The following is an 18,293-nucleotide window of genomic DNA, read 5'->3' as shown; positions in this document are numbered from 1 at the left end:
AAGCTGAGGTCTGGAGCAAAGACACCTTGGGCCAGGAGAGTAGACCAACCCATGTTTGTGGAAAGGGGGCATGTGCTCTGGAGCTTGCAGAAGGTGGGCCTTCTGCCCATTGTTCAGGAAGAGTGCTGCTACCCCAGTCTTCAGAAAGAGTGGAGCACATTCCCTGGAAATTGAGAAGAGTCTGGCCACCACCCCACTGTTCTGAGGGAGTTGAGCCTGTACCCTGGAGATTGCAGACAGTCTGGCTGCTGCCCCTATGCTTGAGGAGGGTAGGACCAAGAGCATGGCTGTCACCCCAATGCTTGGAGATGTTGGAGCCTTCACTCCAATGTTTGGAGATAGCAGGACCACTGTACAAGCCCTTCAAAAGGGTGGTGTTGCTGTTCCATCAAGCCCAGAGGACAAAGACATGGTACTATGGATGACTCTCAGTCCTTGAAATCTAATGGAATATGCTCTGCAGGGTTTTGGAACTGTTTGGGATCCATGACCTGTTTTCTTTCCAATTTCTTCCAATGGAAATTGAAATGTTTATTCTATGGCTGTCCCTCCTTTATATATTGGAAGCAGATAACTTGCTCTAAGTTTCTCAAGTCCACAGCCAGAGGGGAATCGTGCCACTGGACAGACCACACCCATAACTGATTTTGATGAGACTTTGTACTTAGTGTTGTTACTGAAATGATTTAAACCCTTTGAGATATGATGGCATGAACATATTTTGCCTATGAAAAGAACGTATCTTTATGGGGTCCAAAGGGTGGAGTATGATGGTTTGAAGCTGAACGTACCCCAGAAAAGATCATGTTCTTAAAGCTAATCCATTCCCATGGGCATAAACCTATTGTGGTTTGACCTTTTGATTAGGTTATTTCAGTTGAGGCATGCCCCAATTGGATCTTAATCCTCTTACTGGAATCCCTTGTAAGAAGATGATATAGTGAGAAAGAACAGAAGCTGAGAGAGGACACAGAAACAGAGAGGAAGCCACTGAAGCCAGAAGCTGGAAGCAAGGAAACCCAGAAGAGAAGGAAGAGACCAGCAGACACCATGTGCCTTGCCATCTGACAGAGGAGTCCAGGTATTGCCTGATGATACCTTGATTTGCACATTTTCTTGGCCTCAGAACTGCAAGCTTGTCAGCTATTAAATCCCCATTGTTCAAAGCCAGTCCATTTCTGGTGTATTGCATTTTGGCAGCTTTAGCAAACTAAAACAGATTCAACAGAAATATTAACTGCATTGGGACAGTTCTTGAAAATATGTTTAATTTGTACATCAATGTCTACATATATTTACATAGTTCCTCAAAGATGGTATGACATCTTAAGCATTAATGACTTAGGAATTATGTCAAAGGCAAGTCAAATAATTTTAGGCAGGATAAATATAAATTTAATACAAACAATTGAAGGGGCTGGTAACATTTATTCATATTTTACAGGTCTCTCAAATGCATGTAAGTCTTGATTATTTTGCTTCTAAGAATCGCACTCAATTTCATCTTACTCATGATTTATTGGTGCCTATTCCAAATTTCAGCTATATAAAAAGGAAATGTGAAAGCTGATGTAACAGTAAATGAAAATTCTTAAAATATGTAGACTGCCTCTGTGAATTTAGCTAAGAAAAGCAATCTTTAGAATAAAATATGAGAAAAATAATTTTTACTACTTATTTAGCTTTGGATTTGTTAGGTTTTAACCCCACTTGTAAAGAGGGGAAGAAACTTATTGTTATCAGATGAAATTCCCTTATTAAACAGTTGAAAGATTGATCATTTAGACTTGTAGAGTATTTTATAGGCATCTCTATGAGGTCATCATGGGGGAATGTGTCTGTCTGTATTTATAGAATCTTTTGTTGACAAGACTGAATTGAAAGTTCAAAGAACTTGTTGTTTCCATTGTTCATCTGCCCATATGGCCTAGACTCATAAAGATTTGTCCTTTTCCTAGGATGGCACTAGCAATGATTATATAATGATGCAAATAATATAAATTGTGAATTTAGTGGGAAAAGCACTGGATTGTGAGTCAGATGACTGAATTTGAGACTTAACTCTGCCACTTATTAGCTCTGAGACCTTAAGGAAATCCTAGATTCTAAATGAGCCTTGAGTTTGTTTTTCTGTTTTTTTTTTTTTAAATCTGTAAAATGTGAATAACACTTAACTCATAGGGATGTTGAGAGGATTAAATAAGATGTTGGGTGTTGTAAGTAATTTATAAACTATGGAACATTATACAAGAACAAATATTATATTATAGAAGATTAGCAATTTCTTTTCATTAATGAAAAAAAATCTCAGTTAAGTTGGTTCCTGGATAAATAAAGCTTACTTTGTATTTCAGCCTTCTCATTTATAAAGGCACTAAAATAACTTTAAGGGACTAATTCTTTTCAAAATAATTGCAGTGTCTTAGGTAAAGTGTGCTATTTATGTACATGCAAAAACAATGAGGTTATACTCCATGAATTTCAGATTATCTCTATTGTAATATACTAAAGGAAGAGTAGAATGGTCTTGTGATTTTACAACTTTGGTATTTTTCAGTTTTTAAAATGCATTTGCATACTTTCATTTGGTTAATCTTGGATTATTTAAAGAAATTTTGAGCATCTATTAGGAAGTATATTAATGCCTACATTGTGTCTTTCATGAATGAGCATTTGTTTTTCCTCTCTAAAATGAAAAATGCCACATTCACCAAAATATTGCCATCAAAGCTGTGGTGCCCAGTGTTGCTGATATGTCTTTTTCAGGTAATCAAATTAGTTGTTTTGGCTAGTTAAGGACCAAGCCATAAATGGAGCTGTCATTAAAAAGTTAATCAGACATGAACAACTTAAATTGCTATAATTGATTATTTTGATAAATATGATGGGGAAATCAATTAATCCATTATGGGGTTCTTTCCCTTAATACACAAATAGTGTAATGATTTAACTACCATGACCAACATCTTTATATTTCTCAATATAAGTCAAAAAATAGAATTTCTTTAATAATTGGGTATTATAGAAGTAGTTTCATGTTGTATGCTTTTCTGTGGAGTGTTGATGATTAGTTACTAGCACTCTTATATTTAATTATATGGAACAATGATCTGCTTTAGCACAATGTCTGATGTTTCCAAAATAGGCATCCATGATTGGTACATAAATAGACATTTCCAATAATAGTTATACAGAATCAGTGTCTGAATTGACTTTGTGTTCCATACTAGTAAGAAATAAATCCATTTTCCATTTTTAAAGCTCCAATGTGGCTAGAGTAGAAAACAAAACAAAATAATTTAAGTGACAATAATAAAGCCTTCACTCAAATCCACAATGGTTAGTATAGTAACTTAAAATTGGAGCATTGATAATTTCCAATGCTGTATTAATCTTCTTTTGAAGTATGGAGGTGCTGTTTGAAGTGTGAAAGATACTAGGTTGCTGTTGAACCTTCTCAGATGACTGCTTTTGTTGTGTCTCCTCTCTCTTATATGTAAAATGTGGAGTCTCATTGTAGACATTAACTAGGAGAGAAGGGAACTATTAGTTTTGCTTGTTTTAATCTCCTCAAGATTGATGACAATTGCATTATAAAAACAACTCATAATGTGTGGGAATGGAAGGCAGATTGAATGAATAAATGCATTTATCAATGATCTAAAGTATCTAACTTTGGTGTTTATTTTCTATTTTCTTCATCACAAATATAGAGTTGCAGACACAGATGCAGACATAATACAAGATATTTTACTTAATAATGAAGGAGGGGAAAACCCAGAATTTAGGATGAATCTGGAACTGCCCTTTTGTTAGGTTCCATATTAACCCCACTGGTGTTCTCTTGTACTGAGGTAATTTCCAAATTTCATACTAGTGGTATAGAATAGTCATTGTCAGAAAGTGGTTGGTGCTGGTGGATTCTCCTAGGTCTGGAAACTGGGGATATAAGTTATTAGTCAGAGAGGGGGTGGGTGACAGAGAAGCTTAGAATAAGTAACTTGGATGAAGTGGTAAACTTAAATGAGTGTCTCTGTGAAGTCTTCTTTTGATTCATGTGAACAGAAGTAAGTTACTCTCTTCTTTATGCACATTCAATCCCCCCCATCCTTCCTTCCTTCCTTCTTTCCTTCCCTCACTCTGTCCCTCCCTCTTTCTCTTCCCTTCCTTCCACAAATATTTATTGAACATCTTCTATGTGCCAGGCACTGTACTGCCCATGGGGGATATAGTAGTGAATAATACTAATGTAGTCCTGCCTTCTTAGAATTTATTGTCTAGTGGAGGAGATAGGCAATAAACAATTACACAGATACCTATTTAATTGCAATTGAGATTAGGGCTAAAAATGAAAAGTACAGAGTGCATGGAGAGTATATAACAGGAAGAAAACCTAATTTGTGGGGTTAAGGAAGGTTTTTCTGAGGTAATGATATTTATGTTGATTACTATAGAGTGAATAAGTCTTAGCCAGCTGATAAATGCAAGGAAGAGCATTGCAGGAGGAGGAAATAGCAAGTGCAAAGTTCCTGGGTTGAGAAAAAGCTTAAAGCACTTGAAACAAAGGGAAGGCCAATGAGGCAGGAATACAGTGAGCAAGATGATATTAGAGAGGCAAACAGGGTTCTTGTAGGCTGTGACATGTGGTTTGGACACTTTTATTGTGTTTATACCATTCTATTGCAACTATTTGTATATATGAGCCCAGAGACTTTTTCCCCTTCATTTTGGTATTCTTCATATCTAGCATAATGCTGGGCACCATAGTAGGTGCTCAATGATTGCCTGTTGAATGAATGAAGTAAAGGAAAAATGACCCGCTTATGATTGGGAGATCATGATCATTACAGAAAAGAGGTAAAATTGTATATGGCTATTACCTCTCTTATTGTGTCTGTGTCTATCAACACACATTTATTTAAATAATAGACAGATTTTGCTACAAGCAAAGAAACTAGGAGGAATTGGTGAGGGAAACAGTGAATTGCTAAGTGCTACCAAAAGAAAACCTGTTTTTTCAAGGAAAATACATTTTGTTGGTGTAGTTAAAATCTATACCAGAGGAATGACTTAAAAGTCAAGGGGTCAGAGGAGGGCAAGACGGCAGCATAGGGAGGTGCGGATTTAGTTAGTCCTCTGGAATAACTAGCATATAGCCAGGAACAACTAGTAAATAGTATGGAACAATTGTTGGGGGACATCTGTGACCAGACAAACATTGTACACCAGTTTGGAATGGGTGGAATGTTTGGGATTGCAGCATAAGAACTGTAAGTAATGCTCCCCAAACTGTGGAGCTGGCACCCCTGCCCCACTGGCAGGGCAGGCTGAGTTGGAACACTCCCCTGTGGGAAAAAGCAGTCTACTAAGAGGAAGGGACAGTAGCTCAACCAAGCTCCAACTGCCCTGCCCATTCAGCATGGGCCTCGATTAGGTTACTAGAGCACTATATAAGCTCAGACAGGAGTGAGCTTGCTACAGCCAAGAGGGACACTTTGAAGAATGCACAGGAGCTGAGAGAGTAGCTGCACCTGAGGGACATATTTTAAAGATGGCTGTTGGAAGCTGACACTGACATTTTGGAGAACACCATTTTGAAACACAACCTGGGAGCAAGCAGATACCAGCCATGTGCCTTCCCAGCTAACAGAGGTTTCTGGATGCCATCGGCCATCCTTCAGTGAAGGTACCCTGTGTTGATGCCTTACCTTGGACGCTTTATGGCCTTAAGACTGTAACTTTGTAACCAAATAAACCCCCTTTATAAAAGCCAATCCATCTCTGGTGTTTTGCATTCTGGCAGCATTAGCAAACTGGAACACTAGAAAACAGAAAATTACAAATCACGCTAGAAAAAAATGAAGATATGGCCCAGCCAAAGGAACAAACTTATGCTTCAAATGAGATATGGGAGTTGAAACAACTAATTAAAGACCTTCAAGTAAATATGGTAAATCAATTAAAAAATCAAATCAATGAGTTGAGGGAAGACATGGCAAAAGAGATGAAGGATATAAAGAAGACATTGGGTAACCATAAGGAAGAACTCAAAGCTTGAAAAAACAAATGGCAGAACTTATGGGAATTAAAGGCAAACTAGAAGAGATGAAAAACATAACAGAGTCTTACAACAGCAGATTTGAAGTGGCAGAAGAAAGGATTCAGGAACTAGAAGGCAGATCATCTGAAATCCTACACAAAAAAGAACAGATAGGGAACAGAATGGAAAAATATGAGCAGGATCTTAGGGAATTGAATGACAACACAAAGCACACAAATATACATAAATATACATGCCATGGGTTTCCCAGAAGGAGAAGAGAAGGGAAAAGGAGCTGAAAGAATAATGGGGGAAATAATAATTGAAAATTTCACATCTTTTATGAAAGGCATAAAATTACAGATCCAAGAAGTGCAGCATACCCCACACAGAATAGATATAAATAGACCTACTCCAAGACACATAATAATCAGATTATCAAAAGTCAGAGACAAAGATACGATTCTGAAAGCAGCAAGAGAAAAGTGATCCATCACATACAAAGGAAGCTCAATAAGACTATGTGTGGATTTCTCAGTAGAAACCATGGAGGCAAGAAGACAGTGGCCTGATATATTAAAGATGCTGAAAGAGAAAAACTGCCAACCAAGAATTCTACATCTGGCAAAACTGTCCTTCAAAAATGAGGGAGATTTTAAAATATTTTCAGACAAACAGAAACTGAGAGAGTTTGTGAACAAGAGACCTGCTGTACAAGAAATACTAAAGGAGCACTACAGGCAGATAGGGAAAGACAGGAAAGAAGGGCTTGCAGAAGAGAGTAGAAATGAAGACTATCAGTAAGGAGAGAGAGAGAGAGAGAGGGGAGAGAGAGAGAGAGAGAATAAAAATAAGATATGACATATGAAATCCCAAATACAATATGGTAGACAGTAGACATTACATTGAGTGAAATTAGCCAGAAACAAAAGGATGGATACTCTATGGACTTACTAATATGAACTAACATTGAGGAGTGAAATTTGAGAGTTAAAGTTGAGAACACAGGTTGTCAGGAGCTAGAAAGAAGTTATAAAATGGGCATTTGATACTAAAGGAGTACATAAGTTTCAACAGGATTTATTGTATAGATCCAGAAATGGATAGCATAATATTATGTGATGGTAGCACAATATTTTAAGTACTCTGAACAAAAGATGAGTGTGAGTATGGTTGAAAGTGGAAGGCTAGGGCCATGTATGACACCGGAAGGAAAGATTTAAGATAAAAACTGGGATTGTATAACTTAGTGAAACCTATAGTGGTCGATGATGGTGATTAAATGTACAAATATAAGAATGTTTTTAAAAGAGGGAGAACAAATGAATGTCAACATCGCAAGGTGTTTAAAATTGGATGGTATAGGGGAAAATACAATCAATGTAAACTGGAGTCTATAGTTAATAGTAACATTGTAAGATGCTTCCATTAATTGCAACAAAGGCAATATACCACATCTAAATGTCTATAAGAGGGGATATAAGGGAGTGATATTGTATTATTGGTGGTGGTGGTGGTGTCTGACCTTTTCATTGTATTTTATTTTATTTTTATTTTTCTTCTATCTTTTATATATTTATTATTCATTTTTTCCTCTTTTTCCTCTTTCTTTGCAGAAGAAATGGAAATGTCCTCATATAGATTGTGGTGGTGAATGCATAATTATATGATTATACTGGGAATCACTGATTATTTGAGTGGGTTGTATGGTGTGTGAATAAAACTGTTTAAAAAATAAACAGAGGGATAAAAGTGCTGGAGAAAATGTGGAGAGAGGGATGTACCTATTCACTGTTGGTAGGGAAGTAGAATGGCACTGTCCATCTGGAAGGTGGTGTGGTGGTTCCACAGGAAGCTAACTATGGGGTTGCCATATGGTCCTGCAACCCTGTTATTGGGTATATACTTGGAAGAACTGATAGCAGGGACATTAATGGACTTTGCACACTGGTGTTTATGGTGGCAGTATTCATAATTCACAATGGATGGAGGTGACCTAAGGTACATCTACCAATAAATGGAATGGTGAACTGTGGTGTATACGTACAATGGAATATTGAGTGGCAGCAAGAAGAAATGAAGTTGTGAGGTATGCAAATAGGTGATTGGATCTTGAGGACAGTATGTTGAGTGAAATAAGCCAGAATCAAAAAGACAAACATTATAACACCTCAGTAATATGGAACCATATTATATATAGTTATAAGTATAATCTGCAAACCCTAAGAATTGAATCTGAGAGCATAGGTTATCAGGGGAAGGCTTGTGGTAATGGTTCCTAGATTGTAAGCCTTTATAGCAGTCACACTTATTCGTGAGTTGTAATGGTTATTTCTAACTTCTGAGATGATGAGCTGTTTGTGTATAACTAGGTTGGTCCCTGGAACTTCAGTATCTGTGTGACACCTGAGACTCAGAGCCAGAGTTCCACAGCTATGAATGTCTGCATTAACCCATACACCAAATGTTAAAGAAGCTGATAAAGAAATCAGACTTTAGAGATATGAACAAAATGGACTTTGTTAGGACTAAGATAAACCAGACTAAAGGGAAAAGGATGGTATTGACTGAATTTTGAAACCTCAACTTCTGTGTGAGACCAAAGGAAGAGATGTTTATTTGGTGGAAAATCTGTATTTTCTGTAGCATGCTATCTAATGTAACTTTGTATGGTCAGTTTACTCAAACACCAGAATCACATGGAACCTCAAATAGGAGGTGAGATCTGGTTAGTTTGTACAGGTTAGCATGAAACCCTGATACATCCCAGAATAATTTGGGCAGAGAACAAAAAGTATTTGCAAAGCCCCCTTGTGGAACTGGGGAAAAATTGGAAATATCAAACTTCCCCACCTGGGGAATTCCTGATATTCTCCCAAGCATTGGGGACTTCCATTGTGGTAGGCCAATCCCTCGATCATGGAGCTTGCCCTTATGAAGTCTGTTACTACAAAGGAGAGGCCAGGCCTATTATAATTGTGCTTAAGAGACATCCCCAGAGAACCTTTTTCATTGCTCAGCTGTAGCCTCTCTCTCTAAGCCAACACTGCAGGTAAACTCACTGCCCTTTCACCTATGTGGGATATGACTCCCAGGGGTATAAATCTCCCTGGCAATGTGGGACATGACTCCCCAGGATGAGCCTGGACCCAGCATTGTGGTATGGAGAAAGCCTTCTTGATCAAAAGGGGAAGAGGAAAAAAAGAAAATCAAGTTTCAGTGGCTGAGAGATTTCATATGGAGTAAAGAGGTCATTCTAGAGGTTATTCTTATGCATTATATAGATGTCTCTTTTTAGTTTTTAGTGTATTAGAATAGCTAGAAGGAAATACCTGGAACTAGTGCAATCCAGTATCCTTGATTCTTAAAGACAATCATATAACTGTATAACTTATATGGGATGACTGAGTGATTGTGAAAACCTTGTGGCCCACATTCCCTTTATATGGTGTATGGACAGATGAGTAGAAAAAAGAGGGACAAAAAGTAAATAAATAATGGGTTGAGGGAAGGAATATGAGTTGTTTTGGATGTTCTTTCCTACTTTTATTTTTATTCTCATTTTTATTTTTATTTCTTTGAGTGATGAAAATGTTCAAAAAATTGTGGTGATGAATGCACAACTATATGATGATACTGTGAACAACTGATTGTACACTTCGGATGATTGTATGGTATGTGAATATATCTCAACAAAATTGCATTAAAAAAAGCTCCTAACCTATGCAATTCAAAGAAAAAAGAAGTCTAGGCATCTATGTGAGCTTCTGATCCTAAAACAGGTAGACCTAATGTTCCTTCTACTTTTTCTGAAAGCCATGTATGGTGGAGTGAAAAAAGTTGTGTGGCTGTTAAGAAATTAAGACCATATTATATTTGGGTATTTTAATGTCTTTAAACTTTACTCAATTATGTTCATCTGAAAAAATACGGTATACAAACACATGTACACTTAGATCTATTTTCAATAAAGTATGACAATAATCAAGACACTATTGTCTAACAAATAGCAGCTTAGACCTAATTGCAGGTAAACTCCCTAGCATAAAGAAACTTTGCATAAAGCAAAGCCATAGATACAAAGGAATCTCAGTCCTTTTCTGAATACCTATATCTGTTATTTCTGTTACACTTATTTGCCTTTGGGGTACTGTCATATAGTGAACATTTTGGGGGGTATATATCTCATCTCCTTAGTTAGATGACGCCATAAATCCTTCAAGGTGAAAGTCTTGGACTTTACATCTCAATGTCCTCTATAACAACTCCAAACAATTCCTTGTGTAGGTGTTGGTATCTGTACATTAATTTAGAGTTTTATTGCAATGTGCATAACACATAGATTTTATTCTAAGTAATTTTATTGCTTGTGATGCTTGACAATAATGAACAAGTGTCTGGGAAATATTATTCTATGAACCTAAATATAGTTTGAAATTAAAGTGATTATTTTATCTGTTCCTTTGCCTTAGAAAATTTTGGTGTTCAATTTTGATAACAATGTAGTTTTCATAACCTCACAATGGAAAGGTTAAATATAATGTGCATGCCTTCATATATAAGTATTCTTAAAGTTTTTATATCTGTTACTAAGGTTTTTATTAGTAAATATTGCCACAGTCAAATTTCAGTGGAAGAGAAAAGCCATGGAAATGGTATTTTTCATTTAAATCTGTTTAATGAATTTTAGAGTTGCTTTTGTTTTTTTACTGTGGTTGTCAAAGAAATCACATTTAGTACCATATTCAGTGCTCGCTCTAGGTTATTTGACTACATTGACACAAAGTCATCTTATTTTTCTACTTTGTATAGTTTCTGGTGAATAAATTCAGCCACTTATTTGAGACAGTGTGAAAGAAACAAAGACTGTAAAGTGACACAGGAAGAATTCAAATTAGAATCACAATGTCTGTTTGTAAGCTCTTTAATGACATTTACATCCTAGGGTTAAACAATGTGATCCGTTAACTATCAAATATTAACACCCTCCCAATCACTTTCTTTTGTCCTCCTCCATGCAAGTGGAGTCTCTTAAGTATAAATGCTGTGTGAATTCCAAGGATTTATGGAGGTAACTTTCTGCCCTTATTGTATGTCAAATTACCAGATTATTGAATTAACAAAAGAAATACCCATGACCCAATGACTGGATTTTTGGCATCCCTTCAGTCTTCCAAATCTTAATAGCAATTGCTACTGTCTATAAATTTACATGACAGAGCAGATATTGTATGTTGCGTGGCACTTTATTGAGCCTTGGAGGTTGCTACTAAGTTTGCAATTATCCCTTGCAACTTGGGAGGTGAGAGTAGATGGCATCTGTGGCTCCTTTTCCTTTAAATTATAATATTTTAATAATTCCAACAGTTTTGGGAGATAGTTGAGTTGCTCCTGGTGGTGACTATGGCCAAATGGTAGAATCTTCACTAAGGTGTAGTACATATGTGAACATCCTCTCTGCTCTAATCTGAATGACCTTTGAAATTTCTCTCAGCTTGGTAAATGCCCAGTACTCTTTCAAGGCATAGTGCAAAGATAACTTATTCTTCTGAAAGATCTTTTCCAGCTGCTCTAAAAGGATATGTAGGTTTGTCTGTTGTGGTTGTTATGTTCATGTGTCATCTTGGCCAGGTGATGGTGCCTGGCTGTCTGGTCAAGCAAGAACTGGCCTATTTTTTGCTGTGAGGACATTTTGTGGACTTAAATCATAAGTACATTGATTACATCTGTGGCCAATTACATCTGCAGTCAGACAAGGGGAGTGTCTTCCACAGTGAGAGATGTTTGATCTAATCAGTGGAAGGCTTTTAAGAGGGAGGTGATTGCTTCAGTGGACAGAAGAGAGAACTTTCATCTCTACTTCAGCCAGCCAGCCAGATTTTCCTGGGGAATTCACTGAAGACCTTCACTGGAGTGCCAGCTTGCAGCCTGCCTTTTTATGAGACACCTTTACAAAATCTCATAGTATTTATAGATATCTCCTGTTGGTCCTGTTTCCCTAGAGAACCCTGACTAATACATTTGTGTTTCCTATTTCTCCAAGATTCACCAGCATATGGGTATTGAACAAGCAGTAATAACTGAAATTACTTCTTCATGCCCCCATCTGCATGACACATAACTTCAGGTTTCTTCAGAGACTCTTCCTCTACATATTTCTGGAAGGTTTCTAGGGGTCCCTCACATGTATTCATGGATGAATCCTCTCATTCCTGGTGTGCTTCACTCAAAATGCTGTACTCAAGGTCCATTCACCTAGTTGTGAGTCTCACAGCTTCATTACTGTAGCTGCCCAACATTCTCTTGTATGCATACACCACAGTTCACCACTTTGTTCATCAGTCAATGTACCCTTAGACCACCTCTGCCCATTGCAAATTGTGAATACTGGCACCATAAACACCAGTGTGCAAAGTCCATTCATGTCCTTGCTCTCAGATCTTCCAAGTATGTATCCCATAGTGGGGTTGCAGGACCTTGTTACACCCACATATCTAGCTTCTTGTGGAACCACCACACTGTCCTCCTGATAGGCTACACCATTCTGCTTCCCCACCAATAGTGCATACATCCATCTTTCTCTCCAAGTTCTCTCCAGCACTTGTGTCCCTCTGTTAATTTTTTCCCTGCAATTTTATAGGGATATATTCAAATGCCATACAATCATCCACAATGTACAATCATTTACAGTATCATCATATAGTTGTGCATTCATCACCACAATTAGTACTTACATATATTCATTACTCAGAGAAAGAATTGAAACAAAAGAATAATAAAAAGGATAAAAGGAAAAGTAAAAATAAGATAAAATACAGACACAAAGGAAGAGGAAGAGGAAAAAAAAGGTAAAAAGACAAAAGAAAAAGAAAGAAAAAAATGGCAACTAAAAAGCCACAAAAGGTAAAAATAAATAAAATACCATAAAAAAGTCAGACAACAACATTAATGGCAAGAATCCCATACATCGCCCCCATATTCCCCTCCTATAGGCATTTAGCTTTGGCCTATTGCCTTTGGTACAATTAAAGAAAGCATATTGCAATGTTACTGTTAACTATAGACTCTAGTTTGCATTGATTATATTTTTCATCAATACCACTCCCTTTTTAACACCTTGCAAAGTTGACATTCATTTGTTCTCCCTCATGCAAAAACATATTTGTACATTTTATCACAATCATTGTCCACTCTAGGTTTCATTAAGCCACATAGTCCCAGTCTTTATCTTCTATCTTTCCTTCTGGTATCCTACATGACCCTAACCTTTCTCTTTCAACTACTCAGTCATCTTTGTTCAGTGTACTTACAACATTGTGCTCTAAACCTTGTGCTCTAAACCAATCTCTCCTGTCTTTTCCTATCTGTTTGCAGTGCTTCCTTTAGTGTTTCCTGTAGAGCAGGTATCTTGTCCACAAACTCTCTCATTGTCTGTTTGTCTGAGAATATTTTAAATTATCCCTCATATTTAAAGGACAGTTTTGCCAGATATAAAATTCTTGGTTGGTGGCTTTTCTCTTTCAGTATCTTAAGTATATCATACCACTGCCTTCTTGCCTCCATAGTTTCTACTGAGAAATCTGCAAGTAGTCTTATTGATCTTCCCTTGTATGATCCAATAACTTTTTAATGGATTCCTTAGGATTTTCTATATACATGATCATGTCATCTATGAATAGAGATACTTTTAATTCTTCATTTGCAATATAGGTGCCTTTTATTTCTTTTTCTTGACTAATTGTCCTGGCAAGAACCTCCAATACAATGCTGAGTACAGATGGCAATAGTAGAAAACCTTGTTTATGTCCATATCTTAGGCATATTTTGGGAAGTGTTCCAACCCTACCCCAATGCTTGAATAGTGTAGGGCCTACACAAAGGTAGTCATTTCCCATTCTGATGCTCAAAGAAGAGTGGGTCCTAGGCCCAATCAATTAAGGAGCCATAGGAGAGAGCATGGCCCCTGCACAAGCACTTGGAAAAAGTGGGGCTACCACTCCATCAGGCCCAGAAGTCAAATAATCAAGCCACAGACCTTAGAATCTAATTGAGCTTGCCCTGCTGTGTTTCAGATTTGTTTGGGACCCATGACCTCTGTTTTCCTTCCAATTTCTCCCTTCTGGAATGGGAATGTCTATCCTATGTCTGGTCCACCATTGTATTATGGAAGCAGATAGCTTGTTTTCTAAGTTTCACAGGTATATCAGATGGAAAGGAAATTTGCCACCGGATGGACCACACCCGTAACTGATTTCAATGAGATTTTGAACTTAGAATTGTTACTGAAGTGATTCAATGCCTTTGGAGTATTATGATTGGGTGAATGCATTTTGCATATGGGAAGAACATGTCTTTTTGGGGTCCAGAGGTTGGACTATAGTAGACTGAATTAAGTATCTCAGAAAGAAAATAAACATTTTCTTAATCTTAATCCCATTCCTGTGGGAATGAACCCAATGTAAATAGGACTTTTTGAAGATGTTATTTTTAGTTAAGGTGTGGCCAACTGATTCAGGATGGGTCTTAATCCTATTACTGGAGGCATAAAGAGAAAGCCACAGGGGGAACCAGCACCAGGAAATCAGCTGGAACCCAGAAGAGAAGGAGAGAACAATGCTATGTGATGGGAAAGCCAAGGAATCCCACAGACTGTTGGCTAGCCAGAATGCTACCAACCCAGGGAGAGCTCAAGATTTTCAGCCTCTGAAACCATGAGACAATAAGTTCACATTGTTTAAGCCAACTCATTGTGTGGCATTGGTCCTTAATGGTGAAAGACAGTCTTTCACCATTAAGTATGATGCTAGTTGTGGGTTTTTCATAGATGCCCATTTTCATGTGAAAGTTCTCTTCTATTCCTAATATGAAATTATATCTTTTTAAAAATCTGCAATTATATTTAGGCATTTAAAACACTCTTTCTCCATTAATGAAATGTTTCATTCTTATGGCCAACATTTCAGAGTGCAGGAATCCCCAAGGTTTTTTTTTTTGTTGTTGTTAGTTGTTTTCTAACATTTAGCCTGTGACTAAGCCCTAATAAAATTTATTTTTCCATCCCCAAATCTCTCAAATCCTTCCCTATGTTACTGATTGTTTTATTTCAGCATTCTCATTTCAACTGCATTGGCTGGTCTTTATGTCAGTACCATGTTTTTTTGATTACTGTGGCTTTGTAATAAGTTCAAGACTGGGAAGTGTAGGCCTCCAACTTTGTTCTTCTTTTGTAAGACGACTTTGGCTATTCAGGGCCCCTTACCCTTCCATATAAATTTGATGATTGGATTTTTCATTTCTGAAAAGTAGGCTCTTGGGAGTTTGATTGGGATTGTGTTGAATCTGTAAATTGCTTTGGGTTTGACATCTTAATATTTTTTCTTCCAATCTATGAACATGGACTGTCCTTCCATTCAGTTAGGTCTTCTTCAATTGCTTTTAGCAATGTTTTATGGTTTTCTATACCAAAGTCCTTTATATCCTTGTTTAAATTTATTCCTAGTTATTTGATTCTTTTAGTTGGAATCATAAATTGACTTTTTTTCTTGATTTGCTCTCCAGATTGATTATTACTAGTGCATAGATGCACTATTGACTTTTTGGATGTTGATCTTGTACCCCTCCACTTTGCTGAATTCATTTATTAGCTCTAGTAGCTTTGCTATAGATTTTTCAGGATCTATATATGGGGTTATGTCATCTGCAAATAGAAGTTTTATTTCTTTCTTTCCAACTTGTTGCATTCTATTTCTTTATCTTGCCTAATTTCTCTGGCTAGAACTTCTAGTAAAATGTTGAATAATAGTGGTGGCAAGGGGCATCCTTGTCTTATTTCTGATCTTAGAGGGAAAGCTTTCATTCCTCCACCACTGAGTATGATATTAGTTAAGGGTTTTTCATATATACCTTTTATCATTTTGAGGAAGTTTCTTCTATTCCTACGTTTCTAAGTATTTTTTATCAAGAAAGGGTGCTGGATTTATTCAAATTTCTTTTCTGCATCAATTGAGATGACTATGTGGTTTCTTTCCTTCATTCTGTTTAATGTGGTATAATACATTAATTGATTTTCTTATGTTGAACTATCCTTGCATATCTGGGATAAATCCCTATTGATCATAGTGTATAATTCTCTTAATATGCTGTTGAATCTGTTTTGCTAGTATTTTGTTGAGGATTTTTTGCATATATTTTCATAAGAGATATTGGTCTGTTATTTTCTTTTCTTGTGGTAAGTTTATCTGACTTTGGTAAATTGATGTTGGCCTCATAGAATGAGCTAGGTAGGTAGTGTTCCTTCCTCTTCAATTTTTTGGAAGAGTTTGAGCAGGACTGGTGCTAATTCTTCTTGGGGTGTTTGGAAAAATTCCCGTGAAGCCATTGGTCTGTGATTTTCTTTCTTGGGAGGTTTTTGATTCTGATTCAATCTCTTTACTAGTTACTGGTTTGCTGAGACCTTCTATTGCTTCTTGAGTCAGTGTGGGTAGTTTATGTGTTTCTAGGAATTTATCCATAACCTAGATTGTTATCTAATTTGTTGGCATATGAACAAGTGTTCGTAGTATCCTCTTATAATCCTTTGTATTTCAGTGGAGTCAGTAGTAATGTTCCCCTTTTTGTTTTTGATTTTAGTTAGTTGGATCCTCTTTCTTTTTTTCTTTGTCAGTCTAGGTGAAGGTTTGTTAATTTTATAGGCCTTTTCAAAGAACCAATTTTTGGTTTTGTTGATCTCTCTATTGTTTTTTAGTCTCCATTTCATTTATCTACACTCAAATCTTTGTTATTCCCTTCCTACTGCTCACTTTGGGTTTAGTTTGCTCTTCTTTTTCTAGACCCTTCATTTTCAAGGTTAGTCTCTGATTTCTTTCTTCTTTTTAATGTAAGCATTTATAGATATAAATTTCCCTCTCAGCACTGATGTTACTGTTTCCCATAAGCTTTGGTATGTTCAGTTTTCATTTTCATTCACTTCAAGATATTTCCTAATTTCCCTTTGATTTCTTCTTTGACTTATTGGTTGTTTAAGAATATGTTGTTTAATTTTCACATATTTTTGAATTTTCTATTTCTCTCTCTGTTATTGATTTCTAGGTTCATTCCATTTTGGTAGGAGAAAATCCATGGTATCATTTCAGTTCTTTTAATTTATAGAGACTTGTTTTCTAACCTAACATATGCTCTCTCTCAGAGAATCATCCATGTCCCCTAGAGAAGAATGTGCTGTTGGAGAAAGTGTTTTGTAAATGTCTGTTAGGTTTAATTGGTTTAGAGTATCATTCAAGTCTTCTATTTCTTTATTGATTTTCTTTCTAGATGTGCTATCCATTATTGAAAGTGGTGTATTAAAGTCTCTTACTATTAATGTAGAACCATCTATTTCTCCTTTCAAATCTGTCAATATTTGCTTCATATGTTTTGAAGCTCTGCTGTTAGGTGCATATATATTCATAATTGTTATGTTTTCCTTTTGAATTGACCCCTTTATCAGTATTTAATGATCATTTCTGTCCCTTGAAATAGTTTGTGACTTAAAGTCTATCTTATCAGATATTAGCATAGCACCCCAGCTCTCTTTGGGTTATTATATTGAATGATATATACTTTTTCCTTCCTTTCACTTCCAACCTACTTATATGTTTAAGGCAAGTCTATTGCAAACAACATATAATTGGGTCATGCTTTTTTATCCATTCTGCCAATCTCTGCCTTTGGCTGAAGAGTTTAATCAATGTACATCTAAAGTCATTCTGATAATGCAGGAATTTCTTCTGTCAGTTTGCTGTTTAGTCATTGTAAGTCTTATATGTTTTGTGACCCTCAATTCTTCTGTTAATGTATATTTTCAGATTTATTTGTTTTCTTGTACTGTACCATATTGAGTCCCTTGTCATTTCTATCTGGTTATATTTTTCATATATAGTCCTTGTGGGTACAGTGGGGTTGAAATTTAACCTCCTAAATATATAATAATCATATCTGATTTGATACCAAATTGACTTCATTAGCATACACATACAATTTACTCCTCTGTCCCCCCACTTTTTTTTGTATTTGTTGCCAATTATATCCTTGTGCATTGTATGTCCAAAATTCATTAAATTTTATGCATTTGCACGTTAGCACCCACAGGAAGTAACAAGAGGAGTTACATACCAAACAATACAACACAATACTGGGATTTATAACACTAAAATTGTTATTTTATCAGAGGTCTTTATATCTTTATTCCACTTTTATCCATTGTCTAATGTCATTT

This window comes from Choloepus didactylus, chromosome X, assembly GCF_015220235.1.
Source record: "Choloepus didactylus isolate mChoDid1 chromosome X, mChoDid1.pri, whole genome shotgun sequence".
NCBI classification, from domain to species: Eukaryota; Metazoa; Chordata; class Mammalia; order Pilosa; family Megalonychidae; genus Choloepus; species Choloepus didactylus.
This window is presented reverse-complemented; position numbering follows the sequence as displayed.